A 16,731-nucleotide genomic window follows, 5' to 3' on the forward strand; every position below is an offset into this window, starting at 1 on the left:
CAAAATTTCAATATTTTGCATAATTAATTAGTATATATTTATATATTTGCTTTTTAATTATTCTAACCAATCAAAAAATCCCAAAAAAAATTGTTCTTTATATAAAATATTGTTTATATATTATAAACTAATTTTGTACATATTTTGAATAATTTTATCTTTGAGTTTTAATTATTTGTATAATTATTTGCATAATTATGTTTTAATTAACTTAAAATATCCAAAAAACAAATTTCAAAAATTCCAAAAAAATTAGTTTTGTTCTAAAATCAATTAACAAACATTTTGTACATATTTTAAACTTGATTTCTAGGTTTAATCATATTTCCATCTTTTCTTTATTTTAAATTAATTAATAATGCATTAATTATATTTAAAATAAATCACAAAAATACAAAAATATGCCTTTTATTTCTTGCAATTTAAAATTCCTAGATAAATGTATAGGATGTCAAATTCATGTAAATAGGCTAGTTTACATTTCCCGCACAATCGATGTAATAGCGTAGATTTACTTTCTGCACTTTACATTTCCGCATTTTAATTTCCAGCACACCTATAAACTGCGTGTATGTCAAAGATAAAACTGAATCGTTAGATCACTAACTTCAAAGATAAATATCTGAATTCAATCACAATCACATTTGCACCTCCTAGGGTAACCCCTTTTCACTCTTTTCAAAATCAAAGTTACATTTCTACTGTTTCGAGTACAAAATCGAACCTTTTGTTTATATCCGACGAATGGATAGATTTTTAAAGGGAACAAGGATAAAGACCTCCTAACTCAGGGTAGACCTCCTAGTTTGCTTGCTCAAAATCAAAACAAACAAAATTCTCATACACTGTTGTTTTTCAAAACAAATTTTCCAAAAGACAATATTTTGTATACATCCAAACACGGATCATTACAAAATTAACGATCTTTTCAAAACATCTTTCGAAAGATAAAAAAGCATTTGTATATATCCGCACAAGGATCATTACAAATTCTATTTGCAAAGGTATTTCAAAAACACAGGTAAAGCATTCCGAATCAATTGAAAAGTAAAGCAAATGAGCTAAGCAAACTAAAGAGCCCATGGATAACCATGGATACAAAGGGTGCTAACACCTTCCCTTTGTATAACCTACCCCCTTACCCAGAATCTCTCAAAGGTCTTTTTTCTGTGTCTTTTATAAACCTTTCCTTCATTGGATAAAATAAAAGGTCGGTGGCGACTCTGTAAACTTTTTCAAAAAGTGACGCGAAAGCGTCCGATCGACAAAAAAAAGAGTCAGTTCACGTATCCCACACCACGGAGGGGTATGGCCCGAAAGGACGGCCCACAGAACTGGCGACTCTGCTGGGGAATACAAATTCAAAATGTTTTCAAAAGGGGTTACCTTTAGAGTATAGATCATTTCGATGTTTTCAATTGTTTGATCTGATTGCTTTACTTTTCACAGGTTTGCTTGGGTACTTTGCTTGTGTGAAAGATTCTAACCCGAATCTCGAGATACCTTAAGTATATGACAATAGACCAAGGAAACTGTACGGCATGTACCGATACGGTTGATCTGGTAGTCATCGTTAGTGTGATACTTTGGTTTATACTGATGTCCCTTGAAAGCGATCAAGGAGTATATTAGGCTTCCGAAGTGTCATTAACACTAATTTGTCTTAGAACCTTTTAGTTGAACTTGACTTGTGGCCTATTAAGTGGCTAGCTTTGAAATTGATCGAAGCTAGTTATCCTCGAGGAATATTCTTGATCGGCCGTCCGAGCGCCGTATTGAGATGTTGTCTCCAAGGATCATAGAACCCGAATACTATTCTAGGACAGGTTTTCAACCAACTCAACTTCAGAGGGGAGGGTATCACCTATCAACCTCATGCAAGCCTTTAAACCTAAGGCTATTGTTTGATTTGTTTTTGTGTGCCACATGTTTGCATCATAAACACATCATTTTTCACTACACATTTCAAGGATCAAAGAGTTTACTTTTGTTTTTGCAGGTAATGGCTCCCGCCACCAGAGATTACATCCGAATCAACATCTCAACGATACCGTCTGAGCTAAAAGACTTGGTATCAGAATTCCCCAGGAATGTTCAATTCACTGAAAAGCATGGTCACCTACTCCATTTGGTTACCTCAAAGTTTGAAGAAGACATGATACGGGTCCTGTTCCAGTTCTTCGACCCTGAACATCATTGCTTCACATTTCCTGATTATCAGTTGGTACCCACTTTGGAAGAATTCTCTGAATTAATTGGATTACCAATCCAAGATCAATTACCTTTCACTGGTTTAGAAAGAAAACCAAAACCTGAAGTCATTGCTGCTGCTTTACATCTGCAAAAGTCAGAAATCAAATCCAATTGGGAAACAAAGAGTGGAGTTGAGGGTTTGCTTGCCAAATTCTTACTGGAAAAGGCTCGACTACTGCTAGAAAACAAAAGTTATCCAGCTTTTGAAGAAGTTATGGCACTTTTAATCTATGGGTTGGTTTTATTCCCAAATCCCGACCAGTTCATAAGTGTACACATCATCAACCTTTTCCTAATCCGTAACCCGGTACCAACATTGCTGGGAGACATCCTACACTCTCTACACACTCGTACCATGAAGAAACGAGGAACTCTCATGTGCTGTATACCACTACTGGCTAGGTGGTTTACATGTCATCTTCCCCGATCAGTACTGAGAAATGAACAAAGAGCACAATGGTCTTACAGAATCATGTCTTTATCTCATTCAGATATCCGATGGAACAACTTCTTTCAAAGAGACATTACTATCATTGATCATTGTGGAGAATACCCTAATGTGCCACTCCTTGGCATTAAAGGAGGTATCACTTACAATCCCTCTCTAGCTCTACGCCAATTCGGATATGCAAGAAGCAACGGTCCTCATGACATGATTATCCGTGGCATTGTGTTTGATTACGAGAATGATTCTCACAGACACCGACGAAGATTCATACAGGCTTGGGATAGTGTCTATAGAATAGAAAGCAAAACTCTGGGGCAATGGAATTCTATTCCTATGGAACTTTACCTCAGATGGGTGCGTACTCATGCTCAAAAACTCATGATGCCCTATCCCGCTGTTCTACCTGTGACTATCAAATCAGAAGTCGAAGGTTACGAACCTCAAGTTATTCTACACCCGGATATGCCAACTGACTTGGAAAAGTTGCTGGGTTCAACTCAAAGAGGAAAGAGACACCTTCAAAGAACACTGTCAGGACTATGAGAGAAGGCTATTCGAGCTCACCAGACAGCTTCAAGAAGAACAAAGAATCAACGCATTCCTGGGGACAAAGAGAAAGCGTCCACGGGAGACCTGAAGGATCATTCCATTTTATTTCTGTCTTGTAAGCCCAAATGAGGCAAATAAAAAAGAAGCAAAAAAAAAAGAAGCAGAAAAAGAAAAAAAGAAATAAATTGATTAACTAACGTTTGTTTCTTCTTTAACAAATCTAAACTCTAAGATCCTTGAAAAATTGCACACACATTTCACTTCATGCATTGCATATACATTTCATACATTGCATTCATATACATTGCATTTGCATTTCATACATTGCATACACATGGCATCCAGTCATACACATTTCATAACAGGTTCTCATGACGGGTTTCTCATCTCTTCGCTGTTTATTTCAGTCAGAAGAGATGGAATCTGAGGCAAGCATCAAGAATCTCGAAGTACAGAATGCCCAAGTTCAAGTGGCAATTCTGGAACTGGCAAAGGGGCAACAAGAGCTGAAAGCCCTGATACTCAAAAAGAAGAAGAAGCCCAAAGAATCTGCAGGCTTGAGTTACCTGAGAAGGAAGATCAAGATCCCTGTCAAAAAGATCAAAAAGCCACCAATCCCTGAAATAGTCGGTGATGGTGAACAAAAAGATAATCAAAGCAACCAGGGTTCTGCTAAACCCTCTCTCTCTTCAAATGAAGGAGATGATCACTCTGGGGACGAACCTGATGATGAAAAATACCAACAGCTGGAAGATCGTATGAAAGCTATGGAAATACAAAAAATACCTGGCTTAGATTTCAATGATCTGGGACTCGTGTCGGATGTTGTCATCCCTCCAAAATTCAAAGTTCCAACCTTTGCAAAGTATGATGGAGTTTCTTGTCCAAAACTACATTTGAGATCTTATGTGAGGAAGATACAACCTCATACAACAGATAACAAATTGTGGATTCACTTTTTCCAAGAAAGTCTGTCAGGTACACAACTCGAATGGTACTACCAGCTAGAAAATACCAAGGTTCATACTTGGGAAGAATTAGCTGCTGCTTTTTACAAACAGTACCAATACAATGCTGATCTTACACCCACTCGTACTCAATTGCGAGGCATGTCTATGGGACCAAAAGAAAGTTTCAAAGAATATGCACAAAAGTGGAGAGATATGGCTGGAAGGGTTCAACCACCCTTATCTGATCGCGAACTAGTCGACATGTTCATGGGCACTTTAACTGGCCCATTCTATAGCCATTTGCTGGGAAGTTCATCATCAGGTTTCACTGACCTAATACTGACCGGAGAACGTGTCGAAAGTGGCATTCGAAATGGAAAAATTCAAGTAGGATCCTCCTCTGGTACTACAAAAAGGCCCATCAGAAATGAGGTCAATACAGCGCAAATTCAGACAAGTCACAAAAGTGATCAGCATCAATCTGTAGGGGCAGTTATGATCTCCGCATCTGCACCTCAAAAAGATCAACAGCCAAAATATACGCATCGACCAGATGCACCAAGAAGAACTTTCACCAAAATCAACATGCCAATCTCTCAGGCATTGCAGCACTTGCTTAAAGCGGATCTGATCACATTAAGGGGTCCTCCGAAGAATGTCAATACTTCTTCTCTGAATTATCGCCCTGATGCAACATGTGCCTATCATTCAAACTGTCCAGGACATGACGCAGATCACTGCTGGGCCCTGAAAAATAAAATCCAAGACATGATAGATGCTGGAGAAATTGAGTTCGATCCTCCAGAAACTCCAAATGTCATCACAGCACCTATGCCAAAGCATGACAAAACTGTCAACGCTATCCTAGACACAGTTTACATTTATGATGTGAACGAATTATCAACTCCACTCTGCGAAGTCAAAGGAAAGCTAATCCGAGCCGGTTACTTTCCAGGGTGTGACCCCGACTGCTTTTATTGCACTTGCCTGCCCAATGGTTGTGAAAATCTGAGGATGGGAATTCAAAAATGGATGGATCGCCGTATCATTATGTTTGAGAGGCTCCCTTCAATGGACGTGCTGTGCGAAGTCTTTGCAAACGGGATAAGAATAGAGGATGCCTCAGTGATCTCCAGCTTACCATTCAAAATCTCTGCCAAAGCTCCATTCAAACTTTCTGCTACACTCAAAGTGGCATCAGTAGTCATTGCTAGACCAACTCCATTTCCATACTCCTCAGACAAAGCTGTCCCATGGGGATATGACACTAATGTTTACATTCATGGAGTTAAGCAGGATCCCTCGACTAAAGAGGACGCAACACTAACTACTTCAGCTGTAAGTAACATTGCAGGCACTAGCAAGATCACGAGAAGTGGAAGAATCTTTTCACCAGAAATTTCTCCAAATATTGCTGCTAGTCCAATCCAGGTTCCAATTCCTATTCCAGATATCAACACTCGAGGTAAAGAGCCACTGATCAAACCAGTTCAAAATCCGGTAGAGATCACTGCTGAGGATCCATCAAAGCAAGAGATGGACGAAATATTGAAAATCATCTGCAAAAGTGATTACAATATTGTCGAACAACTGGGGCATACTGCTTCAAAAATCTCAATGTTATCTCTGCTAAAATATTCAGAAGCTCATGCTAAAGCTCTAATGAAGTTCCTTCAAGCTGCGCATGTGCCTCAAGAAATCCCAATCGACCAATTTGAGAATTGTGTCGCCAGTCTTACAGTGCCCAATGGTCTTGGTTTCTCTGATGTGGATCTAACTCCTGCTGGAAGAAATCACAACAAGGCCCTGCACATCTCTATCGAATGCAACGGCACCACTCTGTCTCATGTGCTAATAGACAATGGTTCCTCTCTAAACGTGTTACCAAAGGTAATACTGGAAAAACTTGACTTCAAAGGAGTTGTGCTACAACCAAGTAATGTGGTTGTAAGAGCCTTCGATGGGTCAACAAGAACGGTGTACGGAGAAGTTAAGCTCCCAATCAGAGTGGGCTCTCAAACTTTCGATGTTATCTTTTCCGTAATAGACGTTCTTCCAACATACTCCTGTTTACTAGGACGCCCTTGGATACATGGGGCAAACGCTGTAACTTCTACCCTGCATCAGAAGTTAAAATACCCAGTAAAAGGAAAGGTTGTCACAGTCTATGGCGAAGAAGAATATATGGTCAGTCACTTGAGCAACGACAAGTATGTTGAGATGGAGGGCGAATCCATCGAAACTCCGTATCAAGCTTTTGAGGTTGTATCTCCAGATATCTCTACCACCAAGCATATTCCTGCTACTCCAGCTACAACTATGGCTTCTCTCAAAGATGCCAAAGCCATGATTGAACAGGGTGATCGCACAGTATGGGGACAACTCCCTGATATACCCTACAAGTCCGACAAGCTAGGTCTGGGCTATAATGGTGAAAATCAAAAGAATGATCAAAATCCTCGCTCTGAAGGGTTAATATCACACTTCGCCAGCCAAGAAGTAAACGCCATTGATGATGAAGGGACATACTTGAACCACATCATTCAGCCATATCCAGACAAAATTCCACCCATTACCATGGGAATGTGGGATGCTGTGGGAGGACCAAATGACGGTTACAACTACCAGTATATCACACCTCAGAATTCTTACATTGCTCTGGAAGATCTTACTCCAACAGAAGAGGGTAATCAAAATGACGGAAGTATCACAAGTTCCGTCACTCAACAATATCAAAATCCACCCAAAGAAGTATGGGACACGCTAGGAGAACCCAGCGGCAAATACGACTATATGGTGAAATATTCCGCTCCTCCGAGCTTTTCAACTCCCATCAAAGACATTGTCCCGACTGGATGGGACGAACAGTACGACGACAACTTCGCTCTTGAAGAAGCCAGGAAGATGCCAAACAACGAAGGTTATTTTCTGTCACAGTACACTCCTTATCAGGATGCACAAGTCTCTATTCAAAACATCATTCCTACTGCATGGGACGGCCTTATCGAGCATCTCGCTCAGCCAATAGAGGGACCTCCACCTGGATTCTCATATCCAACAAATCATCCAACTTATCCTGAGGAATTACCTACGCATTTTCCCACTAGCGGAATCAATGCTACGGAAGACGAAAAGAACAACTGCAACTGGAACAGCTGGGTGCTCCCTGCTAACAACGGTGGATTGAACAACTGGAAAGCAGAGGATGTGATCTCCTTTGACCAGGAGTAAATGCCATTTCCTGTTTTCTTTGTGTATAATGTGCAAAGATAAAAGTGGTTCCTGAACAATCGAACCATGAGCTTGAAAGCCGTGTGCCTTAGCACAACGGTCCTTCTATAAAAAGGGTTTGTCATATCATGATTATGTGCATTCAATAAAATCATGGGATGCTTGCATGTTCAAAATTTTGTGATCCTTTTTCTTTCTTTATTCGCTTTCAAATAGCTATGTTTTTCTCTTCATACACACTCACATATCTACCATGCAGATTCACATACACGCTGGATCCAGTCAATAACGACTCTGCTATTGCCCGTCATGACTTTGAAAATCCGATCTACCAAACTGAGGACGAAAGTGAGGAAGATTGTGAAGTGCCAAGAGAAATTGCAAGACTTCTAGAACAAGAAGAAAAAGCCATACAGCCTCATGAGGAGCCGATTGAGGTCATCAACTTGGGCAGTGACGAAGAAAAGAAAGAGGTCAGAATTGGGGCTGACTTAGAAAACAGTGTCAAACAAAGACTGATTCAATTGTTGCAAGACTACGCCGAGATATTCGCCTGGTCTTATCAAGATATGCCTGGCCTTGACACGGACATTGTAGTTCATCGCCTGCCAATCAAAGAAGGAAGCACTCCGGTCAAACAGAGACTGCGAAGGAGTAAGCCTGATATGTCAAAAAAGATCAAAGACGAGGTTGAAAAACAATTCAATGCCGGATTCCTAAAAGTTGTAAGTTATCCTCCTTGGATAGCTAACATCGTGCCTGTACCCAAAAAAGACGGGAAAGTCAGAATGTGTGTAGACTACAGAGATCTGAACCGGGCAAGCCCTAAAGATGATTTCCCTTTACCGCACATCGATGTACTGGTTGACAATACCGCACAATGCAAGGTATTCTCCTTTATGGACGGATTCTCAGGGTACAATCAAATCAAGATGGCACCCGAAGACATGGAAAAAACAACCTTCACAACACCCTGGGGAACCTTTTGTTACAAAGTAATGCCCTTTGGTCTAAAAAATGCTGGAGCTACCTACCAACGAGCAATGGTAACACTATTTCATGATATGATTCATCAGGAAATAGAGGTGTATGTCGATGACATGATTGCAAAATCCAACACCGAAGAAGAACATTTGAGTCATTTACACAAGCTGTTTGACAGACTCAAGAAATACAGATTACGACTGAACCCGAACAAGTGTACCTTTGGAGTAAGATCCGGTAAACTCTTAGGTTTCATCGTCAGCAGTAAAGGTATTGAGGTTGATCCTGCCAAGGTCAAAGCCATTCAAGAAATGCCTATACCCCGTACCGAGAAACAAGTCAGAGGATTCTTGGGACGTCTAAACTACATAGCCAGATTCATTGCCCATATGACTCCTACTTGTGTGCCAATCTTCAAATTACTGAAGAAAGATCAAGTGGAAAGATGGAATGACAAATGCCAGTTAGCCTTTGATAAAATCAAAGAATACCTTCAAAAACCGCCAATCTTGTTACCTCCTGTGGAAGGCAGACCTCTGATAATGTACCTAACTGTGTTAGAAGATTCAATGGGGTGTGTACTCGGACAACATGACGATTCCGGTCGAAAGGAGCACGCAATCTACTATCTTAGCAAAAAGTTTACCGATTGTGAAACAAGATACTCACTACTCGAAAAAACTTGCTGTGCCTTAGCATGGGCGGCTCGCCGACTAAGACAGTATATGCTAAATCACACCACTTTCCTGATCTCCAAGATGGATCCAATCAAATACGTGTTCGAAAAACCTGCTCCCTCTGGAAGGGTTGCAAGATGGCAAATGATCCTAACAGAATATGACATTCAATACACTTCGCAAAAAGCAATCAAAGGAAGTGTGGTAGCTGATCATTTAGCTCATCAAGCAGTAGATGATTATCAGGCATTGAACTTTGACTTCCCAGACGAAGACATTATGCTAGTCAATGACTACAAACAACCAGGATCCCGATGGACTATGGTTTTTGACGGAGCTTCTAATGCGCTCGGCAATGGCATCGGAGCTGTGATCATTTCCCCCACAGGAGGTCATACACCCTTCACCGCCAGATTGTGTTTCAATTGCACCAACAATATAGCCGAATACGAAGCATGCATTCTGGGTCTCAAAGCTGCAATTGATCTAAAAATCAAATTCCTTGAAGTCTACGGAGACTCGGCCTTGGTAATCTACCAAGTCAAAGGGGAATGGGACACAAAGCACCCAAATCTAATTCCATACAAAGAACATGTGTTGAGTTTGATTCCTTATTTCGAGGAGATCACTTTCGAACACATCCCACGCGAAGAAAATCAACTAGCTGATGCCTTAGCTACCATGTCATCCATGTTCAAAGTCAATTGGGACGACGAAGCTCCTATGATCACCATTTACAGGCAAGACGAACCAGCCTATTGCAATGAGATCGATACCGAACAAATGGAAGACAAATCATGGTTCCATGAAATACAAAGGTATCTCGAAACCCAGGAGTACCCTGAAGGGGCATCTATTAACGACAGAAAGTTTCTAAGGAGATTTGCCTCCAAATTCTTCCTAAGCAATAGAACTTTGTACAAGCGCAACCATGACTCGACTTTACTTCGTTGCGTAAACAAGAAGGAAGCAGAATAAATCATGGAAGACATACACAATGGTACCTTCGGTACTCATTCCAACGGACATACAATGGCTAAAAAGATCTTGAGAGCAGGTTACTACTGGTCTACCATGGAGACAGATTGCCATCATCATTCCAAAACTTGTCACAAATGCCAGATATATGCCGACAAAGTGCATGTACCTCCAGTTCCATTAAACGTTCTGACGGCTCCTTGGCCTTTCGCAATGTGGGGTATTGATATGATTGGAGAAATCAAACCTACTGCTTCCAACGGACATCGCTTTATCCTGGTCGCTATTGACTATTTCACAAAATGGGTAGAGGCAGCTTCATATGCTTCTGTCACCAAGAATGTGGTAGCCAGGTTTATCAAGCACAATCTCATTTGTCGGTACGGCATCCCCGAAAGGATCATCACTGACAATGGCACGAATCTAAACAACAAAATGATTACTGAACTCTGCACGCAGTTCCAGATCAAACATCATAATTCTTCTCCATATCGACCAAAGATGAACGGCGCTGTCGAAGCCGCCAACAAAAACATCAAGAAAATCATACAAAAGATGACAGTAACCTACAAAGACTGGCATGAGATGTTACCTTTTGCTCTTCATGGTTATCGCACATCTGCGCGTACTTCAACAGGGGCAACTCCATTCTCGTTAGTCTACGGTATGGAAGCAGTTCTCCCAATCGAAATCCAGATTCCTTCCTTAAGGATCATGAAAGAAGCCGATCTAGACGAAGACGATTGGATTCAAACTCGATTCGACCAAATACACTTGATCGATGAGAAAAGACTTGCAGCTATCTGTCATGGCCAGCTATACCAAAAGCGCATGATCAAAGCATTCAACAAGAAAGTCAAAAGTCAAGCATACCAAACTGGTGGCTTGGTTATCAAACGCATCATCTTACCACAAGGTGATCCCAGAGGCAAATGGACCCCCACCTACGAGGGACCATTCATAATCAAGAAAATATTCTCCGGCGGTGCCATGTTGCTTACCACCATGGATGGCGAGGATTTCCCACACCCTGTGAATGCGGACATAGTCAAAAAGTACTTTGCTTAAAAAAAAAAATAATAATACAGCTCGCTAAGTTGAAAACCTGAAAGGGCAACTTAGGCAAAAATGAGCGTCTCGGTGGATTGAAAACCCGAAAGGGCGATCCAGGCAAAAATTAGAGACAAAACAAATACAATCCCGGTAGGCTGAAAACCTGAAAGGGCAGCCTAGGCAAAAATTAGGGAATAAAGCATACAACTATGTCCCGCTCAGCTGCCTACTCACCGACAAGGTTCAACACCTCAAAGACACCGATCAGTCCAATCACTTTCTTCCAACAAGTGAGGGATGAGATGCTCGAAGACAGATTGGCAATAGCAGAATTGAAACTTGACTGGATCGTTCTCACATAGCTATTTCTTTTCATAAATACTTTTCAAAACTTTCTGACAATTTCCTACTTCTAGGATTGTTGTCTCCCTATACTAATCCGCCTATCACGGCACCTTTTCAAAAATCAATGCAGCTTATAACTAACATTTTCATTTTTTCTGTTTTGAATACGCGAGCATCCCAATGATATTTTGAATGAACATATGCATTTGAATATGATTGATGTTTACCAGGAAAAACAGGAATAGCATTCCGGACATGTCCCAATTATTTGGACATTATCCTAAACCAGCATCAGAAGGAAGTTTCCCCAATGGAGACACATTCCTCAACAAATCCCTCAAAAAGATTTTTCTTTCGAAAGAAGTCTTATTCCTCAGCAGGGTTGTTCCAGATTACTGTCTTCAGAAGGTGTGATCTCCGCACCCAAACTTGGTCAGATAGTGCATCGGAGGATTATGCATTTTCCTCATTCCCATTTGAAAGGGCATCAGAACTTCCAGTTACCTTTGATTCCCCAAGCAGTAGTCAAAGATCCTTCAATAGAACATCCTGGTTCTCAAAGAATTTCCCCAACCCAGGGTACTCAAGCGAGACAGAAGATCATCAACAACCACGATGTCTTCATTTCCAGATGGCTAGCAGGGATTTATTTTCCCAATCACAATGCCTTCATGTCCAGCTGACTAGTGGGAATTTATTTTTCCAATTAGAAGCTTGACATCACATTCACACATTCATATTCACATTCACAATCATGCATCATACGCATATTCATACACAACATAACTTGCATATTTCTCCTCTAGCTCGAGGATCTCATATCATACATGCATCATAGACATCGCATATTATTAACTTGATTTTTCAGGTAGACAGATGTCTTCAGCGAAGATGTTCTCACTCACATGCAGTGTTCATCCTGAATCTTATTCAGACAAGCGGTCCTTTCAGATACAATCAAACCAAAGATTCACTCTGAAGAACTCTCATTCTCAACTCATTTATCATCTAACATTGCTAGTCTAAGGCGATACCTCAGACAGTTCCAGAACGATCTAGCATTTCAGATCTAAGGCGATACCTCAGACGGTTCCAGAACGATCTAGCATTTCAGATCTAAGGCGATACCTCAGACGGTTCCAGAACGATCTAGCATTTCAGATCTAAGGCGATACCTCAAACGGTTCCAGAACGATCTAGCATTACAGATCTAAGGCGATACCTCAAACGGTTCCAGAACGATCTAACATTGCAGATCTAAGGCGATACCTCCGACGGTTCCAGAACGATCTAACATTGCAGATCTAAGGCGATACCTCTGACGGTTCCAGAACGATCTAATCTTGCAGATCTAAAGTGATACCTCAAACGGTTCCACAATGATCAACTTTCAAATCCTTCATCAAGATATAATCAACAGATTCATTCTGATGAACAAACCATCAACACATTGTCCAGGTGGCATCCGAAAGCCCATCTCAGGTAATGTTTCAATCTGCCAACAACATTTCACAGACAACATTCAAATGCAACTTCCAACATCTCTGCTGATCAAGGTAAGTGCAAATTTTCAGGGCATCTATTTATTCAATCATCTTCTACCCTCAGATTTCAGACAATCTCTTCAGGTTTAAGAAGATTGAATAGGGGCAACTGTTATACCCCAAAATTTGCCCACATCTTTTTTCAAGAAAACTCCAATCTGAAAATTAAGAGTTTCATATAATCATGGATTTTTATTTCAAATATCCTAGCATATGAAGTACTTAAATTTCAAAATTTCTCTTACACAGTAACTTGGCCTACAGTGGAATTTATTCTTACGCAAACGCCAAATGCTGTTCATTACACCACAAATACTATTTATTTATTTTACAGATAAATAGTACTAACACAGTTCATGCAGGGTTAAATCTTTTTTGCAGGCGCAAAAGCAGGAAACTCACACTATACTGGTAACAATTGTTTTTGGTTTCCCACTAACTTTTGTACTATATTCCATTATTTTCAAAATCTTTTCAAATCTCTTCTTTCCAATTCAAATCTCAACTTTATTCTACACATCTCTCTTTTCCCAACAATATCATACACTTTCTTTCAAATCTCACTTCCACTCAAATTTCCTTTTGTACGGAATCACATCATTCCCCAACGTCTCTATCATCTTTCCATTCTATAAATACCTCTCATTTTCTTTCATAAAATCTCACATCAAATTCCAATTCATCTTTCAAATTCCTACCTCATATCTATTTTCTCTTCTTCCCTGACAAGAATGGCAAAGTGGATAGAGACACTGTTTCTTACAGTCATCACCATTGCTACGGTGATCATGACTTTCTTCTGCCTGCATAGTCCTGAGGAGTGTGGACCTGCAATGGTTATGCTCCCAATCATCTACATGTTATTGATCATAGCATGGTTCATCAACCGTCATTTTTAAAGTTTGCCGTGTTTCTTATTTTCTTAAACGTACCGTCTATTCGTCGTACTGTTCAATAGTATGTAATATTTATACTGTCAGTATTAAATGTTGTACTATTTGTCATAATATTGCTAAGATAATATTTTGTGTGTTTCTGCCAGTCAAATATTTCTATTTCTGTGCATTTAACAATTTTCAGGTTATTATCGGTAATTTTACCCGCATACTGTAAATATCTGTTATTATGTTTCTGTTTTCTAACAAGTCATGTAAATAAATTTTTCATGCTTCACATATAACAAAAACAAAAATAACAACAAAAAAGAAAATTAACTTTGACAGTTGATTTTTTCACTTTAACTGCTGCTTCAGTACACGAACAGTCGGTTGACAGACAAACTGCAGACAGTACAATTCACAGTGATTTGTACAATCAATCAAATCAATCATTCACAATTCAAATTTCCAAGATTTTTGTGTTAGAAGTCTTCTGAATATCACATGATTAGCAGAAACTCAGCACTGCACAAAAATCAGGTACGCTTAACTGCCTCCTATACAGACAGTCCCTAATCAGGGTTTTTCTTGTTTTAACAGGAGCAACAAGTTTTTGAGAGCTCAAATGGATTTCATATACATCCATACATCTCAAAGTACCATCATACAAATTTTCAAACTTCAATTCACTCAGACGCACCGTCAGCAGCTCAAACAGTCAACAGACGACCCGTTTGACCAAAAAAGTCAACTGACAGTCAAAAATGAAATTTTTTGTCAAAGTCCATATTTTGTCAAAGGATTCAACATTTGATCATTGGATGATCATAATTCATCAAGGAAAGATCAAAAATCAACAAAACCCTAAGATTCAAAATTAGGGTTTTTGCCTGAAAAGTCAACTCAACTTTGACTGATCATAACTCTCTCATCCTTCATCCAAAAAATGTCAACCAAAGCTCATTTTGAAGGAAATTCAATTATCTTTCAAATGCAATTGATCCCATGGTCATAGCATTCACCATTTGAAAAATATGGCCAAAGACATTACAGGTCATTTTCAAAGTCAACAAAAAGACACTTTTTTCAAATGGACACACAAGGAGAACCAAAAATCATTTTGATATGAGACCAAAGACATTGGTTAGAGGACTCTTTGAGGTTTCCAAAAAGTGCAAGATCTCCTTCATATGACAAAAATTGAAGGATTTACACCTTGTTGAAGTTGGCTAAATTTTGGGAAAATGCATGAAATCAACATTGCTCAAAAATGTTTTTTTTCCAAATGAGTCCAAGTTTTTATGGTCCAAACATCTTTGCCATGTTACTATGGGCCTCCCACGACCAAGACAAAGCCCACATCTTTTTTATCCATTTTTGATTTAATTTTATCACATATAAGATTAAATTTAAAAAGGAAAATGGAAGAATAATGGGTAGCTTATTTTCCAAGCATGACTCATCAAATAATCACTTAATTATGCAGCAAGGAGGCTGCAAGGGAAGAAGTGTGAAGAGCAAGCCAAGGTTGCTTGAGTTCCAAGCCAAAAAAGTCAAAAATTCAACAAAAGCAATCAATGCTTTTAGCTTCAATTTTAAGCACCTCATGGCTTATAAATAGGCAAGGATATTTCACAAACAAGGGGAGCCAAAGAGAGAACGAAATAATAGCCCAAGCATAGCATAGAAACATCATAATTCTCACAAAAAATTTCCAAACTATGTAATTTTCATTTTCATATTTCCAATCAATATCAATACAAAACAATCATTCAAATCATCCTTTGAGGTCATATAGAGTAAGATTGATGCACTAAACAAGTCCCATGATGCTTTAAATACGTGTATCATCATCTTCATGTTCATAACTTCATAACTTTCGTTTTCCAAATTTTCACGTGTAATAACATAATCTAACCTTTGATTTGAGTTCCTGACATCATTTAGAGTGGATTCAATGTAGCTCATGCAAGGAACCGCTCCTCTAACACCTTCCACCATTGTTGGGTGTTTAAACTTGAGAAGCTTCGAGTTACATCTTCCATGGACTTTTAGCAAAAACTAATGCCACTAATGAATTCAGAGGGTCTTAATTAGGCTATCTGGGTTGTTTGCAACCATTTATTTTCGTGTTTATGCAGGTTTAAAGAAGGAGGAAATCGGACATCAAAAGCGTTGCCAAAAGCCCTAAAAAACCGTTGCCATAGCTGTGAAGAAGATGATGAATAGTAACCGAGACCTATTGACTTCCACGCGTGCATCCCTGATTGGCTGGTCAATTTTCAGCGCCCCCTCCCTTATTTTGATTCGTCCACGCACGCATAGTGGGGCCAGCCTGACTTATCCAAAGTCTTTATGATCCCACATGGTTGGTCAATGCACGTGTATCATGCTCCCTCATGATCTGAACCCTTAGATCAATCTCCAAGCCAATCCAACGCACCAGATTACGCGTGCATATCATGGAACCTCAATCCCATCACATCTGATAAGTATCCCTTTTATTTCTATTTTATTTTCTATTTTATTTTAATTTCTTTGATAAATTAATTAAAAATAGTTTTAAAAATCCAAAAAATACACAAAAAATATTTTTAGACTTCTAAAATAATATATTATTTTCTGAAATAAAAATATTTTATTTTTCTTCAAAATTTCAATATTTTGCATAATTAATTAGTATATATTTATATATTTGCTTTTTAATTATTCTAACCAATCAAAAAATCCCAAAAAAAATTGTTCTTTATATAAAATATTGTTTATATATTATAAACTAATTTTGTACATATTTTGAATAATTTTATCTTTGAGTTTTAATTATTTGTATAATTATTTGCA

Source organism: Vicia villosa, linkage group LG6 (genome assembly GCF_029867415.1).
Source record: "Vicia villosa cultivar HV-30 ecotype Madison, WI linkage group LG6, Vvil1.0, whole genome shotgun sequence".
In the NCBI taxonomy this organism is placed as follows: Eukaryota; Viridiplantae; Streptophyta; class Magnoliopsida; order Fabales; family Fabaceae; genus Vicia; species Vicia villosa.